This window comes from Camelus bactrianus, unplaced genomic scaffold, assembly GCF_048773025.1.
Source record: "Camelus bactrianus isolate YW-2024 breed Bactrian camel unplaced genomic scaffold, ASM4877302v1 HiC_scaffold_41, whole genome shotgun sequence".
Taxonomy (NCBI): domain Eukaryota; kingdom Metazoa; phylum Chordata; class Mammalia; order Artiodactyla; family Camelidae; genus Camelus; species Camelus bactrianus.
Window position 1 is genome coordinate 1,391,455 of NW_027413957.1, and position 18,254 is coordinate 1,409,708.

An 18,254-nucleotide genomic window follows, 5' to 3' on the forward strand; every position below is an offset into this window, starting at 1 on the left:
GGAACGGGTTGCAGGAGAAACTTTTACTCTGGTTTCTCAGTCTGTTTCCTAGGGCCGGTTTGAAGTTCCTGCAGTTTTCACTGTAAAACCGAGTTGGATCTCGTACCTCCCCATATATATGTATGGAGTGGAGTTTGCAACTGAAAAGAAACTTTGTGTTCCCAACAAGCTAGGTGAAGAACGGTATTCACACACACTTATCTCTCAGAACTGAGCATGTGGAGAGACGTTCGTTCATCTAGTGCAAAGGGAACGGGTTGCAGTAGAAACTTTTACTCTGGGTTCTCAGTGTGTTTCCTACTGCCGGTTTGAAGTTCCTGCAGTTTTCACTGTAAAACCGAGTTGGAGCTAGTACCTCCCCATATATGTGTATGGAGTGCAGTTTGCAACTAAAAATAACTTTGTGTTCCCAACTAGCTAGGTGAAGGACGGCTTTCCCACACACTTATCTCTCAGAACGGAGCATGTGGAGAGACGTTCGTTCATCTAGCACAAAGGGAACGTTTTGCAGGGGAAATTTTACTCTGGTTTCTCAATCTGTTTCCTAGTGCCGGTTTGAAATTCCTGCAATTTTCACTGTAAAACAGAGTTGGAGCTAGTACCTCCCCATATATATGTATGTAGTGGAGATTGCTACTGAAAAGAAACTTTGTGTTCCCAACAAGCTAGGTGAAGGACGGTATTCACACACACTTATCTCTCAGAACTGAGCTTGTGAAGAGACTTTCCTTCATCTAGCACAAAGGGAACGGGTTGCAGGAGAAACTTTTACTCTGGTTTCGCAGTCTGTTTCCTAGTGCCGGTTTGAAGTTCCTGCAGTTTTCAGTGTAAAACCGAGTTGGAGCTAGTACCTCCCCATATATATGTATGGAGTGGATTTTGCAACTGAAAAGAAACCTTGTGTTCCCAACAAGCTAGGTGAAGGACGGCTTTCACACACACTTATCTCTCAGAACTGAGCATGTGGAGAGACGTTCTTTCATCTAGCACAAAGGGAACGGGTTGCAGGAGAAACTTTTACTCTGGTTTCTCAATCTGTTTCCTAGTGCCGGTTTCAAATTCCTGCAATTTTCACTGTAAAACCGAGTTGGAGCTAGTACCTCCCCATATATATGTATGGAGTGGATTTTGCAACTGAAAAGAAACCTTGTGTTCCCAACAAGCTAGGTGAAGGACGGCTTTCACACACACTTATCTCTCAGAACTGAGCATGTGGAGAAACGTTCGTTCATCTAGCACAAAGGCAACGGGTTGCAGGAGAAACTTTTACTCTGGTTTCTCAGTCTGTTTCCTAGTGCCGGTTTGAAGTTCCTGCAGTTTTCACTGTAAAATCGAGTTGGAGCTAGTACCTCCCCATATATATGTATGGAGTGGATTTTGCAACTGAAAAGAAACCTTGTGTTCCCAACAAGCTAGGTGAAGGACGGCTTTCACACACACTTATCTCTCAGAACTGAGCATGTGGAGAGACGTTCGTTCATCTAGCACAAAGGGAACAGGTTGCAGGAGAAACTTTTACTCTGGTTTCTAAATCTTTTTCCTAGTGCCGGTTTGAAGTTCCTGCAGTTTTCACTGTAAAACAGAGTTGGAGCTAGTACCTCACCATATATATGTATGGAGTGGAGTTTGCAACTGAAAAGAAACTTTGTGTTCCCAACAAACTAGGTGAAGGAAGGCTTTCACACACACTTATCTCTCAGAACTGAGCATGTGGAGAGACGTTCGTTCATCTAGCACAAAGGGAACTGGTTGCAGGGGAAACTTTTACTCAGGTTTCTCAGTCTGTTTCCTAGTGCCTGTTTGAAGTTCCTGCAGTTTTCACTGTAAAACCGAGTTGGAGCTCGTACCTTCCCATATATATGTATGGAGTGGAGTTTGCAAATGAAAAGAAACCTTGTGTTCCCAACAAGCTAGGTGAAGGACGGCTTTCACACACACTTATCTCTCAGAACTGAGCATGTGGAGAGACGTTCGTTCATCTAGCAAAAAGGGAACGGGTTGCAGGAGAAACTTTTACTCTGGGTTCTCAGTCTGTTTCCTAGTGCCGGTTTGAAGTTCCTGCAGTTTTCACTGTAAAATCGAGTTGGAGCTCGTACCTCCCCATTTATATTTATGGAGTGGAGTTTGCAACTGAAAAGAAACTTTTTGTTCCCAACAAGCTAGGTGAAGAACGGTATTCACACGCACTTATCTCTCAGAAGTGAGCATGTGGAGAGACGTTCGTTCATCTAGCACAAAGGGAACGGGTTGCAGGAGAAAGTTTTACTCTGGTTTCTAAGTCTGTTTCCTAGTGCCGGTTTGAAGTTCCTGCAATTTTCACAGTAAAAGCGAGTTGGAACTAGTACCTCCCCATATATATGTATGGAGTGGAGTTTGCAACTGAAAAGAAACTTTGTGTTCCCAACAAACTAGGTGAAGGAAGGCTTTCACACACACTTATCTCTCAGAACTGAGCATGTGGAGAGACGTTCGTTCATCTAGCATAATGGGAACGGGTTGCAGGAGAAACTTTTACTCTGGTTTCTCAGTCTGTTTCCTAGGGCCGGTTTGAAGTTCCTGCAGTTTTCACTGTAAAACCGAGTTGGATCTCGTACCTCCCCATATATATGTATGGAGTGGAGTTTGCAACTGAAAAGAAACTTTGTGTTCCCAACAAGCTAGGTGAAGAACGGTATTCACACACACTTATCTCTCAGAACTGAGCATGTGGAGAGACGTTCGTTCATCTAGTGCAAAGGGAACGGGTTGCAGTAGAAACTTTTACTCTGGGTTCTCAGTGTGTTTCCTACTGCCGGTTTGAAGTTCCTGCAGTTTTCACTGTAAAACCGAGTTGGAGCTAGTACCTCCCCATATATGTGTATGGAGTGCAGTTTGCAACTAAAAATAACTTTGTGTTCCCAACTAGCTAGCTGAAGGACGGCTTTCCCACACACTTATCTCTCAGAACGGAGCATGTGGAGAGACGTTCGTTCATCTAGCACAAAGGGAACGTTTTGCAGGGGAAATTTTACTCTGGTTTCTCAATCTGTTTCCTAGTGCCGGTTTGAAATTCCTGCAATTTTCACTGTAAAACAGAGTTGGAGCTAGTACCTCCCCATATATATGTATGTAGTGGAGTTTGCTACTGAAAAGAAACTTTGTGTTCCCAACAAGCTAGGTGAAGGACGGTATTCACACACACTTATCTCTCAGAACTGAGCTTGTGAAGAGACTTTCCTTCATCTAGCACAAAGGGAACGGGTTGCAGGAGAAACTTTTACTCTGGTTTCGCAGTCTGTTTCCTAGTGCCGGTTTGAAGTTCCTGCAGTTTTCAGTGTAAAACCGAGTTGGAGCTAGTACCTCCCCATATATATGTATGGAGTGGATTTTGCAACTGAAAAGAAACCTTGTGTTCCCAACAAGCTAGGTGAAGGACGGCTTTCACACACACTTATCTCTCAGAACTGAGCATGTGTAGAGACGTTCTTTCATCTAGCACAAAGGGAACGGGTTGCAGGAGAAACTTTTACTCTGGTTTCTCAATCTGTTTCCTAGTGCCGGTTTCAAATTCCTGCAATTTTCACTGTAAAACCGAGTTGGAGCTAGTACCTCCCCATATATATGTATGGAGTGGATTTTGCAACTGAAAAGAAACCTTGTGTTCCCAACAAGCTAGGTGAAGGACGGCTTTCACACACACTTATCTCTCAGAACTGAGCATGTGGAGAAACGTTCGTTCATCTAGCACAAAGGCAACGGGTTGCAGGAGAAACTTTTACTCTGGTTTCTCAGTCTGTTTCCTAGTGCCGGTTTGAAGTTCCTGCAGTTTTCACTGTAAAATCGAGTTGGAGCTCGTACCTCCCCATTTATATTTATGGAGTGGAGTTTGCAACTGAAAAGAAACTTTTTGTTCCCAACAAGCTAGGTGAAGAACGGTATTCACACGCACTTATCTCTCAGAAGTGAGCATGTGGAGAGACGATCGTTCATCTAGCACAAAGGGAACGGGTTGCAGGAGAAAGTTTTACTCTGGTTTCTCAGTCTGTTTCCTAGTGCCGGTTTGAAGTTCCTGCAATTTTCACAGTAAAAGCGAGTTGGAACTAGTACCTCCCCATATATATGTATGGAGTGGAGTTTGCAACTGAAAAGTAATTTTGTGTTCCCAACAATCTAGGTGAAGGAAGGCTTTCACACACACTTATCTCTCAGAACTGAGCATGTGGAGAGACGTTCGTTCATCTAGCATAATGGGAACGGGTTGCAGGAGAAACTTTTACTCTGGTTTCTCAGTCTGTTTCCTAGGGCCGGTTTGAAGTTCCTGCAGTTTTCACTGTAAAACCGAGTTGGATCTCGTACCTCCCCATATATATGTATGGAGTGGAGTTTGCAACTGAAAAGAAACTTTGTGTTCCCAACAAGCTAGGTGAAGGACGGTATTCACACACACTTATCTCTCAGAACTGAGCATGTGGAGAGACGTTCGTTCATCTAGTACAAAGGGAACGGGTTGCAGTAGAAACTTTTACTCTGGGTTCTCAGTCTGTTTCCTACTGCCGGTTTGAAGTTCCTGCAGTTTTCACTGTAAAACGGAGTTGGAGCTAGTACCTCCCCATATATGTGTATGGAGTGCAGTTTGCAACTGAAAATAACTTTGTGTTCCCAACTAGCTAGGTGAAGGACGGCTTTCACACACACTTATCTCTAAGAACTGAGCATGTGGAGAGACGTTCGTTCATCTAGCACAAAGGGAACAGGTTGCAGGAGAAACTTTTACTCTGGTTTCTAAATCTGTTTCCTAGTGCCGGTTTGAAGTTCCTGCAGTTTTCACTGTAAAACCGAGTTGGAGCTAGTACCTCCCCATACATGTGTATGGAGTGCAGTTTGCAACTAAAAATAACTTTGTGTTCCCAACTAGCTAGGTGAAGGACGGCTTTCACACACACTTATCTCTCAGAACGGAGCATGTGGAGAGACGTTCGTTCATCTAGCACAAAGGCAACGGGTTGCAGGAGAAACTTTTACTCTGGTTTCTCAATCTGTTTCCTAGTGCCGGTTTGAAATTCCTGCAATTTTCACTGTAAAACCGAGTTGGAGCTAGTACCTCCCCATATATATGTATGTAGTGGAGTTTGCTACTGAAAAGAAACTTTGTGTTCCCAACAAGCTAGGTGAAGGACGGTATTCACACACACTTATCTCTCAGAACTGAGCTTGTGAAGAGACTTTCCTTCATCTAGCACAAAGGGAACGGGTGGCAGGAGAAACTTTTACTCTGGTTTCGCAGTCTGTTTCCTAGTAGCGGTTTGAAGTTCCTGCAGTTTTCAGTTTAAAACCGAGTTGGAGCTAGTACCTCCCCATATATATGTATAGAGTGGATTTTGCAACTGAAAAGAAACCTTGTGTTCCCAACAAGCTAGGTGAAGGACGGCTTTCACACACACTTATCTCTCAGAACTGAGCATGTGGAGAGACGTTCTTTCATCTAGCACAAAGGGAACGGGTTGCAGGAGAAACTTTTACTCTGGTTTCTCAATCTGTTTCCTAGTGCCGGTTTCAAATTCCTGCAATTTTCACTGTAAAACCGAGTTGGAGCTAGTACCTCCCCATATATATGTATGGAGTGGATTTTGCAACTGAAAAGAAACCTTGTGTTCCCAACAAGCTAGGTGAAGGACGGCTTTCACACACACTTATCTCTCAGAACTGAGCATGTGGAGAAACGTTCGTTCATCTAGCACAAAGGCAACGGGTTGCAGGAGAAACTTTTACTCTGGTTTCTCAGTCTGTTTCCTAGTGCCGGTTTGAAGTTCCTGCAATTTTCACAGTAAAAGCGAGTTGGAACTAGTACCTCCCCATATATATGTATGGAGTGGAGTTTGCAACTGAAAAGTAATTTTGTGTTCCCAACAAACTAGGTGAAGGAAGGCTTTCACACACACTTATCTCTCAGAACTGAGCATGTGGAGAGACGTTCGTTCATCTAGCATAATGGGAACGGGTTGCAGGAGAAACTTTTACTCTGGTTTCTCAGTCTGTTTCCTAGGGCCGGTTTGAAGTTCCTGCAGTTTTCACTGTAAAACCGAGTTGGATCTCGTACCTCCCCATATATATGTATGGAGTGGAGTTTGCAACTGAAAAGAAACTTTGTGTTCCCAACAAGCTAGGTGAAGGACGGTATTCACACACACTTATCTCTCAGAACTGAGCATGTGGAGAGACGTTCGTTCATTTAGTGCAAAGGGAACGGGTTGCAGTAGAAACTTTTACTCTGGGTTCTCAGTGTGTTTCCTACTGCCGGTTTGAAGTTCCTGCAGTTTTCACTGTAAAACCGAGTTGGAGCTAGTACCTCCCCATATATGTGTATGGAGTGCAGTTTGCAACTAAAAATAACTTTGTGTTCCCAACTAGCTAGGTGAAGGACGGCTTTCCCACACACTTATCTCTCAGAACGGAGCATGTGGAGAGACGTTCGTTCATCTAGCACAAAGGGAACGTTTTGCAGGGGAAACTTTTACTCTGGTTTCTCAATCTGTTTCCTAGTGCCGGTTTGAAATTCCTGCAATTTTCACTGTAAAACAGAGTTGGAGCTAGTACCTCCCCATATATATGTATGTAGTGGAGTTTGCTACTGAAAAGAAACTTTGTGTTCCCAACAAGCTAGGTGAAGGACGGTATTCACACACACTTATCTCTCAGAACTGAGCTTGTGAAGAGACTTTCCTTCATCTAGCACAAAGGGAACGGGTTGCAGGAGAAACTTTTACTCTGGTTTCGCAGTCTGTTTCCTAGTGCCGGTTTGAAGTTCCTGCAGTTTTCAGTGTAAAACCGAGTTGGAGCTAGTACCTCCCCATATATATGTATGGAGTGGATTTTGCAACTGAAAAGAAACCTTGTGTTCCCAACAAGCTAGGTGAAGGACGGCTTTCACACACACTTATCTCTCAGAACTGAGCATGTGGAGAGACGTTCTTTCATCTAGCACAAAGGGAACGGGTTGCAGGAGAAACTTTTACTCTGGTTTCTCAATCTGTTTCCTAGTGCCGGTTTCAAATTCCTGCAATTTTCACTGTAAAACCGAGTTGGAGCTAGTACCTCCCCATATATATGTATGGAGTGGATTTTGCAACTGAAAAGAAACCTTGTGTTCCCAACAAGCTAGGTGAAGGACGGCTTTCACACACACTTATCTCTCAGAACTGAGCATGTGGAGAAACGTTCGTTCATCTAGCACAAAGGCAACGGGTTGCAGGAGAAACTTTTACTCTGGTTTCTCAGTCTGTTTCCTAGTGCCGGTTTGAAGTTCCTGCAGTTTTCACTGTAAAATCGTGTTGGAGCTCGTACCTCCCCATTTATATTTATGGAGTGGAGTTTGCAACTGAAAAGAAACTTTTTGTTCCCAACAAGCTAGGTGAAGAACGGTATTCACACGCACTTATCTCTCAGAAGTGAGCATGTGGAGAGACGATCGTTCATCTAGCACAAAGGGAACGGGTTGCAGGAGAAAGTTTTACTCTGGTTTCTCAGTCTGTTTCCTAGTGCCGGTTTGAAGTTCCTGCAATTTTCACAGTAAAAGCGAGTTGGAACTAGTACCTCCCCATATATATGTATGGAGTGGAGTTTGCAACTGAAAAGTAATTTTGTGTTCCCAACAATCTAGGTGAAGGAAGGCTTTCACACACACTTATCTCTCAGAACTGAGCATGTGGAGAGACGTTCGTTCATCTAGCATAATGGGAACGGGTTGCAGGAGAAACTTTTACTCTGGTTTCTCAGTCTGTTTCCTAGGGCCGGTTTGAAGTTCCTGCAGTTTTCACTGTAAAACCGAGTTGGATCTCGTACCTCCCCATATATATGTATGGAGTGGAGTTTGCAACTGAAAAGAAACTTTGTGTTCCCAACAAGCTAGGTGAAGGACGGTATTCACACACACTTATCTCTCAGAACCGAGCATGTGGAGAGACGTTCGTTCATCTAGTACAAAGGGAACGGGTTGCAGTAGAAACTTTTACTCTGGGTTCTCAGTCTGTTTCCTACTGCCGGTTTGAAGTTCCTGCAGTTTTCACTGTAAAACGGAGTTGGAGCTTGTACCTCCCCATATATGTGTATGGAGTGCAGTTTGCAACTGAAAATAACTTTGTGTTCCCAACTAGCTAGGTGAAGGACGGCTTTCACACACACTTATCTCTAAGAACTGAGCATGTGGAGAGACGTTCGTTCATCTAGCACAAAGGGAACAGGTTGCAGGAGAAACTTTTACTCTGGTTTCTAAATCTGTTTCCTAGTGCCGGTTTGAAGTTCCTGCAGTTTTCACTGTAAAACCGAGTTGGAGCTAGTACCTCCCCATATATGTGTATGGAGTGCAGTTTGCAACTAAAAATAACTTTGTGTTCCCAACTAGCTAGGTGAAGGACGGCTTTCACACACACTTATCTCTCAGAACGGAGCATGTGGAGAGACGTTCGTTCATCTAGCACAAAGGCAACGGGTTGCAGGAGAAACTTTTACTCTGGTTTCTCAATCTGTTTCCTAGTGCCGGTTTGAAATTCCTGCAATTTTCACTGTAAAACCGAGTTGGAGCTAGTACCTCCCCATATATATGTATGTAGTGGAGTTTGCTACTGAAAAGAAACTTTGTGTTCCCAACAAGCTAGGTGAAGGACGGTATTCACACACACTTATCTCTCAGAACTGAGCTTGTGAAGAGACTTTCCTTCATCTAGCACAAAGGGAACGGGTGGCAGGAGAAACTTTTACTCTGGTTTCGCAGTCTGTTTCCTAGTGCCGGTTTGAAGTTCCTGCAGTTTTCAGTGTAAAACCGAGTTGGAGCTAGTACCTCCCCATATATATGTATAGAGTGGATTTTGCAACTGAAAAGAAACCTTGTGTTCCCAACAAGCTAGGTGAAGGACGGCTTTCACACACACTTATCTCTCAGAACTGAGCATGTGGAGAGACGTTCTTTCATCTAGCACAAAGGGAACGGGTTGCAGGAGAAACTTTTACTCTGGTTTCTCAATCTGTTTCCTAGTGCCGGTTTCAAATTCCTGCAATTTTCACTGTAAAACCGAGTTGGAGCTAGTACCTCCCCATATATATGTATGGAGTGGATTTTGCAACTGAAAAGAAACCTTGTGTTCCCAACAAGCTAGGTGAAGGACGGCTTTCACACACACTTATCTCTCAGAACTGAGCATGTGGAGAAACGTTCGTTCATCTAGCACAAAGGCAACGGGTTGCAGGAGAAACTTTTACTCTGGTTTCTCAGTCTGTTTCCTAGTGCCGGTTTGAAGTTCCTGCAATTTTCACAGTAAAAGCGAGTTGGAACTAGTACCTCCCCATATATATGTATGGAGTGGAGTTTGCAACTGAAAAGTAATTTTGTGTTCCCAACAAACTAGGTGAAGGAAGGCTTTCACACACACTTATCTCTCAGAACTGAGCATGTGGAGAGACGTTCGTTCATCTAGCATAATGGGAACGGGTTGCAGGAGAAACTTTTACTCTGGTTTCTCAGTCTGTTTCCTAGGGCCGGTTTGAAGTTCCTGCAGTTTTCACTGTAAAACCGAGTTGGATCTCGTACCTCCCCATATATATGTATGGAGTGGAGTTTGCAACTGAAAAGAAACTTTGTGTTCCCAACAAGCTAGGTGAAGGACGGTATTCACACACACTTATCTCTCAGAACTGAGCATGTGGAGAGACGTTCGTTCATCTAGTACAAAGGGAACGGGTTGCAGTAGAAACTTTTACTCTGGGTTCTCAGTCTGTTTCCTACTGCCGGTTTGAAGTTCCTGCAGTTTTCACTGTAAAACGGAGTTGGAGCTAGTACCTCCCCATATATGTGTATGGAGTGCAGTTTGCAACTGAAAATAACTTTGTGTTCCCAACTAGCTAGGTGAAGGACGGCTTTCACACACACTTATCTCTAAGAACTGAGCATGTGGAGAGACGTTCGTTCATCTAGCACAAAGGGAACAGGTTGCAGGAGAAACTTTTACTCTGGTTTCTAAATCTGTTTCCTAGTGCCGGTTTGAAGTTCCTGCAGTTTTCACTGTAAAACCGAGTTGGAGCTAGTACCTCCCCATACATGTGTATGGAGTGCAGTTTGCAACTAAAAATAACTTTGTGTTCCCAACTAGCTAGGTGAAGGACGGCTTTCACACACACTTATCTCTCAGAACGGAGCATGTGGAGAGACGTTCGTTCATCTAGCACAAAGGCAACGGGTTGCAGGAGAAACTTTTACTCTGGTTTCTCAATCTGTTTCCTAGTGCCGGTTTGAAATTCCTGCAATTTTCACTGTAAAACCGAGTTGGAGCTAGTACCTCCCCATATATATGTATGTAGTGGAGTTTGCTACTGAAAAGAAACTTTGTGTTCCCAACAAGCTAGGTGAAGGACGGTATTCACACACACTTATCTCTCAGAACTGAGCTTGTGAAGAGACTTTCCTTCATCTAGCACAAAGGGAACGGGTGGCAGGAGAAACTTTTACTCTGGTTTCGCAGTCTGTTTCCTAGTAGCGGTTTGAAGTTCCTGCAGTTTTCAGTGTAAAACCGAGTTGGAGCTAGTACCTCCCCATATATATGTATAGAGTGGATTTTGCAACTGAAAAGAAACCTTGTGTTCCCAACAAGCTAGGTGAAGGACGGCTTTCACACACACTTATCTCTCAGAACTGAGCATGTGGAGAGACGTTCTTTCATCTAGCACAAAGGGAACGGGTTGCAGGAGAAACTTTTACTCTGGTTTCTCAATCTGTTTCCTAGTGCCGGTTTCAAATTCCTGCAATTTTCACTGTAAAACCGAGTTGGAGCTAGTACCTCCCCATATATATGTATGGAGTGGATTTTGCAACTGAAAAGAAACCTTGTGTTCCCAACAAGCTAGGTGAAGGACGGCTTTCACACACACTTATCTCTCAGAACTGAGCATGTGGAGAAACGTTCGTTCATCTAGCACAAAGGCAACGGGTTGCAGGAGAAACTTTTACTCTGGTTTCTCAGTCTGTTTCCTAGTGCCGGTTTGAAGTTCCTGCAATTTTCACAGTAAAAGCGAGTTGGAACTAGTACCTCCCCATATATATGTATGGAGTGGAGTTTGCAACTGAAAAGTAATTTTGTGTTCCCAACAAACTAGGTGAAGGAAGGCTTTCACACACACTTATCTCTCAGAACTGAGCATGTGGAGAGACGTTCGTTCATCTAGCATAATGGGAACGGGTTGCAGGAGAAACTTTTACTCTGGTTTCTCAGTCTGTTTCCTAGGGCCGGTTTGAAGTTCCTGCAGTTTTCACTGTAAAACCGAGTTGGATCTCGTACCTCCCCATATATATGTATGGAGTGGAGTTTGCAACTGAAAAGAAACTTTGTGTTCCCAACAAGCTAGGTGAAGGACGGTATTCACACACACTTATCTCTCAGAACTGAGCATGTGGAGAGACGTTCGTTCATTTAGTGCAAAGGGAACGGGTTGCAGTAGAAACTTTTACTCTGGGTTCTCAGTGTGTTTCCTACTGCCGGTTTGAAGTTCCTGCAGTTTTCACTGTAAAACCGAGTTGGAGCTAGTACCTCCCCATATATGTGTATGGAGTGCAGTTTGCAACTAAAAATAACTTTGTGTTCCCAACTAGCTAGGTGAAGGACGGCTTTCCCACACACTTATCTCTCAGAACGGAGCATGTGGAGAGACGTTCGTTCATCTAGCACAAAGGGAACGTTTTGCAGGGGAAACTTTTACTCTGGTTTCTCAATCTGTTTCCTAGTGCCGGTTTGAAATTCCTGCAATTTTCACTGTAAAACAGAGTTGGAGCTAGTACCTCCCCATATATATGTATGTAGTGGAGTTTGCTACTGAAAAGAAACTTTGTGTTCCCAACAAGCTAGGTGAAGGACGGTATTCACACACACTTATCTCTCAGAACTGAGCTTGTGAAGAGACTTTCCTTCATCTAGCACAAAGGGAACGGGTTGCAGGAGAAACTTTTACTCTGGTTTCGCAGTCTGTTTCCTAGTGCCGGTTTGAAGTTCCTGCAGTTTTCAGTGTAAAACCGAGTTGGAGCTAGTACCTCCCCATATATATGTATGGAGTGGATTTTGCAACTGAAAAGAAACCTTGTGTTCCCAACAAGCTAGGTGAAGGACGGCTTTCACACACACTTATCTCTCAGAACTGAGCATGTGGAGAGACGTTCTTTCATCTAGCACAAAGGGAACGGGTTGCAGGAGAAACTTTTACTCTGGTTTCTCAATCTGTTTCCTAGTGCCGGTTTCAAATTCCTGCAATTTTCACTGTAAAACCGAGTTGGAGCTAGTACCTCCCCATATATATGTATGGAGTGGATTTTGCAACTGAAAAGAAACCTTGTGTTCCCAACAAGCTAGGTGAAGGACGGCTTTCACACACACTTATCTCTCAGAACTGAGCATGTGGAGAAACGTTCGTTCATCTAGCACAAAGGCAACGGGTTGCAGGAGAAACTTTTACTCTGGTTTCTCAGTCTGTTTCCTAGTGCCGGTTTGAAGTTCCTGCAGTTTTCACTGTAAAATCGTGTTGGAGCTCGTACCTCCCCATTTATATTTATGGAGTGGAGTTTGCAACTGAAAAGAAACTTTTTGTTCCCAACAAGCTAGGTGAAGAACGGTATTCACACGCACTTATCTCTCAGAAGTGAGCATGTGGAGAGACGATCGTTCATCTAGCACAAAGGGAACGGGTTGCAGGAGAAAGTTTTACTCTGGTTTCTCAGTCTGTTTCCTAGTGCCGGTTTGAAGTTCCTGCAATTTTCACAGTAAAAGCGAGTTGGAACTAGTACCTCCCCATATATATGTATGGAGTGGAGTTTGCAACTGAAAAGTAATTTTGTGTTCCCAACAATCTAGGTGAAGGAAGGCTTTCACACACACTTATCTCTCAGAACTGAGCATGTGGAGAGACGTTCGTTCATCTAGCATAATGGGAACGGGTTGCAGGAGAAACTTTTACTCTGGTTTCTCAGTCTGTTTCCTAGGGCCGGTTTGAAGTTCCTGCAGTTTTCACTGTAAAACCGAGTTGGATCTCGTACCTCCCCATATATATGTATGGAGTGGAGTTTGCAACTGAAAAGAAACTTTGTGTTCCCAACAAGCTAGGTGAAGGACGGTATTCACACACACTTATCTCTCAGAACCGAGCATGTGGAGAGACGTTCGTTCATCTAGTACAAAGGGAACGGGTTGCAGTAGAAACTTTTACTCTGGGTTCTCAGTCTGTTTCCTACTGCCGGTTTGAAGTTCCTGCAGTTTTCACTGTAAAACGGAGTTGGAGCTTGTACCTCCCCATATATGTGTATGGAGTGCAGTTTGCAACTGAAAATAACTTTGTGTTCCCAACTAGCTAGGTGAAGGACGGCTTTCACACACACTTATCTCTAAGAACTGAGCATGTGGAGAGACGTTCGTTCATCTAGCACAAAGGGAACAGGTTGCAGGAGAAACTTTTACTCTGGTTTCTAAATCTGTTTCCTAGTGCCGGTTTGAAGTTCCTGCAGTTTTCACTGTAAAACCGAGTTGGAGCTAGTACCTCCCCATATATGTGTATGGAGTGCAGTTTGCAACTAAAAATAACTTTGTGTTCCCAACTAGCTAGGTGAAGGACGGCTTTCACACACACTTATCTCTCAGAACGGAGCATGTGGAGAGACGTTCGTTCATCTAGCACAAAGGCAACGGGTTGCAGGAGAAACTTTTACTCTGGTTTCTCAATCTGTTTCCTAGTGCCGGTTTGAAATTCCTGCAATTTTCACTGTAAAACCGAGTTGGAGCTAGTACCTCCCCATATATATGTATGTAGTGGAGTTTGCTACTGAAAAGAAACTTTGTGTTCCCAACAAGCTAGGTGAAGGACGGTATTCACACACACTTATCTCTCAGAACTGAGCTTGTGAAGAGACTTTCCTTCATCTAGCACAAAGGGAACGGGTGGCAGGAGAAACTTTTACTCTGGTTTCGCAGTCTGTTTCCTAGTGCCGGTTTGAAGTTCCTGCAGTTTTCAGTGTAAAACCGAGTTGGAGCTAGTACCTCCCCATATATATGTATAGAGTGGATTTTGCAACTGAAAAGAAACCTTGTGTTCCCAACAAGCTAGGTGAAGGACGGCTTTCACACACACTTATCTCTCAGAACTGAGCATGTGGAGAGACGTTCTTTCATCTAGCACAAAGGGAACGGGTTGCAGGAGAAACTTTTACTCTGGTTTCTCAATCTGTTTCCTAGTGCCGGTTTCAAATTCCTGCAATTTTCACTGTAAAACCGAGTTGGAGCTAGTACCTCCCCATATATATGTATGGAGTGGATTTTGCAACTGAAAAGAAACCTTGTGTTCCCAACAAGCTAGGTGAAGGACGGCTTTCACACACACTTATCTCTCAGAACTGAGCATGTGGAGAAACGTTCGTTCATCTAGCACAAAGGCAACGGGTTGCAGGAGAAACTTTTACTCTGGTTTCTCAGTCTGTTTCCTAGTGCCGGTTTGAAGTTCCTGCAATTTTCACAGTAAAAGCGAGTTGGAACTAGTACCTCCCCATATATATGTATGGAGTGGAGTTTGCAACTGAAAAGTAATTTTGTGTTCCCAACAAACTAGGTGAAGGAAGGCTTTCACACACACTTATCTCTCAGAACTGAGCATGTGGAGAGACGTTCGTTCATCTAGCATAATGGGAACGGGTTGCAGGAGAAACTTTTACTCTGGTTTCTCAGTCTGTTTCCTAGGGCCGGTTTGAAGTTCCTGCAGTTTTCACTGTAAAACCGAGTTGGATCTCGTACCTCCCCATATATATGTATGGAGTGGAGTTTGCAACTGAAAAGAAACTTTGTGTTCCCAACAAGCTAGGTGAAGGACGGTATTCACACACACTTATCTCTCAGAACTGAGCATGTGGAGAGACGTTCGTTCATCTAGTACAAAGGGAACGGGTTGCAGTAGAAACTTTTACTCTGGGTTCTCAGTCTGTTTCCTACTGCCAGTTTGAAGTTCCTGCATTTTTCACTGTAAAACCGAGTTGGAGCTAGTACCTCCCCATATATGTGTATGGAGTGCAGTTTGCAACTGAAAATAACTTTGTGTTCCCAACTAGCTAGGTGAAGGACGGCTTTCACACACACTTATCTCTAAGAACTGAGCATGTGGAGAGACGTTCGTTCATCTAGCACAAAGGGAACAGGTTGCAGGAGAAACTTTTACTCTGGTTTCTAAATCTGTTTCCTAGTGCCGGTTTGAAGTTCCTGCAGTTTTCACTGTAAAACCGAGTTGGAGCTAGTACCTCCCCATACATGTGTATGGAGTGCAGTTTGCAACTAAAAATAACTTTGTGTTCCCAACTAACTAGGTGAAGGACGGCTTTCACACACACTTATCTCTCAGAACGGAGCATGTGGAGAGACGTTCGTTCATCTAGCACAAAGGGAACGGGTTGCAGGAGAAACTTTTACTCAGGTTTCTCAATCTGTTTCCTAGTGCCGGTTTGAAATTCCTGCAATTTTCACTGTAAAACCGAGTTGGAGCTAGTACCTCCCCATATATATGTATGTAGTGGAGTTTGCTACTGAAAAGAAACTTTGTGTTCCCAACAAGCTAGGTGAAGGACGGTATTCACACACACTTATCTCTCAGAACTGAGCTTGTGAAGAGACTTTCCTTCATCTAGCACAAAGGGAACGGGTTGCAGGAGAAACTTTTACTCTGGTTTCGCAGTCTGTTGCCTAGTGCCGGTTTGAAGTTCCTGCAGTTTTCAGTGTAAAACCGAGTTGGAGCTAGTACCTCCCCATATATATGTATGGAGTGGATTTTGCAACTGAAAAGAAACCTTGTGTTCCCAACAAGCTAGGTGAAGGACGGCTTTCACACACACTTATCTCTCAGAACTGAGCATGTGGAGAGACGTTCGTTCATCTAGCACAAAGGGAACGGGTTGCAGGAGAAACTTTTACTCTGGTTTCTCAATCTGTTTCCTAGTGCCGGTTTCAAATTCCTGCAATTTTCACTGTAAAACCGAGTTGGAGCTAGTACCTCCCCATATATATGTATGGAGTGGATTTTGCAACTGAAAAGAAACCTTGTGTTCCCAACAAGCTAGGTGAAGGACGGCTTTCACACACACTTATCTCTCAGAACTGAGCATGTGGAGAGACGTTCGTTCATCTAGCACAAAGGGAACGGGTTGCAGGAGAAACTTTTACTCTGGGTTCTCAGTCTGTTTCCTTGTGCCGGTTTGAAGTTCCTGCAGTTTTCACTGTAAAATCGAGTTGGAGCTCGTACCTCCCCATTTATATTTATGGAGTGGAGTTTGCAACTGAAAAGAAACTTTTTGTTCCCAACAAGCTAGGTGAAGAACGGTATTCACACGCACTTATCTCTCAGAAGTGAGCATGTGGAGAGACGTTCGTTCATCTAGCACAAAGGGAACGGGTTGCAGGAGAAAGTTTTACTCTGGTTTCTCAGTCTGTTTCCTAGTGCCGGTTTGAAGTTCCTGCAATTTTCACAGTAAAAGCGAGTTGGAACTAGTACCTCCCCATATATATGTATGGAGTGGAGTTTGCAACTGATAAGTAATTTTGTGTTCCCAACAAACTAGGTGAAGGAAGGCTTTCACACACACTTATCTCTCAGAACTGAGAATGTGGAGAGACGTTCGTTCATCTAGCATAATGGGAACGGGTTGCAGGAGAACTTTTACTCTGGTTTCTCAGTCTGTTTCCTAGGGCCGGTTTGAAGTTCCTGCAGTTTTCACTGTAAAACCGAGTTGGATCTCGTACCTCCCCATATATATGTATGGAGTGCAGTTTGCAACTGAAAATAACTTTGTGTTCCCAACTAGCTAGGTGAAGGACGGCTTTCACACACACTTATCTCTAAGAACTGAGCATGTGGAGAGACGTTCGTTCATCTAGCACAAAGGGAACAGGTTTCAGGAGAAACTTTTACTCTGGTTTCTAAATCTGTTTCCTAGTGCCGGTTTGAATTTCCTGCAGTTTTCACTGTAAAACTGAGTTGGAGCTAGTACCTCCCCATATATATGTATGGAGTGGAGTTTGCAACTGAAAAGAAACTTTGTGTTCCCAACAAACTAGGTGAAGGAAGGCTTTCACACACACTTATCTCTCAGAACTGAGCATGTGGAGAGACGTTCGTTCATCTAGCATAATGGGAACGGGTTGCAGGAGAAACTTTTACTCTGGATTCTCAGTCTGTTTCCTAGGGCCGGTTTGAAGTTCCTGCAGTTTTCAGTGTAAAACCGAGTTGGATCTCGTACCTCCCCATATATATGTATGGAGTGGAGTTTGCAACTGAAAAGAAACTTTGTGTTCCCAACAAGCTAGGTGAAGAACGGTATTCACACACACTTATCTCTCAGAACTGAGCATGTGGAGAGACGTTCGTTCATCTAGTACAAAGGGAACGGGTTGCAGTAGAAACTTTTACTCTGGGTTCTCAGTCTGTTTCCTACTGCCGGTTTGAAGTTCCTGCATTTATCACTGTAAAACTGAGTTGGAGCTAGTACCTCCCCATATATGTGTATGGAGTGCAGTTTGCAACTGAAAATAACTTTGTGTTCCCAACTAGCTAGGTGAAGGACGGCTTTCACACACACTTATCTCTAAGAACTGAGCATGTGGAGAGACGTTCATTCATCTAGCACAAAGGGAACAGGTTGCAGGAGAAACTTTTACTCTGGTTTCTAAATCTGTTTCCTAGTGCCGGTTTGAAGTTCCTGCAGTTTCCACTGTAAAACCGAGTTGGAGCTAGTACCTCCCCATATATATGTATGGAGTGGAGTTTGCAACTGAAAAGAAACTTTGTGTTCCCAACAAAGTAGGTGAAGGAAGGCTTTCACACACACTTATCTCTCAGAACTGAGCATGTGGAGAGACGTTCGTTCATCTAGCACAAAGGGAATGGGTTGCAGGAGAAAGTTTTACTCTGGTTTCTCAGTCTGTTTCCTAGTGCCGGTTTGAAGTTCCTGCAGTTTTCACTGTAAAACCGAGTTGGAGCTAGTACCTCCCCATATATGTGTATGGAGTGCAGTTTGCAACTGAAAATAACTTTGTGTTCCCAACTAGCTAGGTGAAGGACGGCTTTCACACACACTTATCTCTCAGACCTGAGCATGTGGAGAGAAGTTCGTTCATCTAGCACAAAGGGAACAGGTTGCAGGAGAAACTTTTACTCTGGTTTCTAAATCTGTTTCCTAGTGCCGGTTTGAAGTTCCTGCAGTTTCCACTGTAAAACCGAGTTGG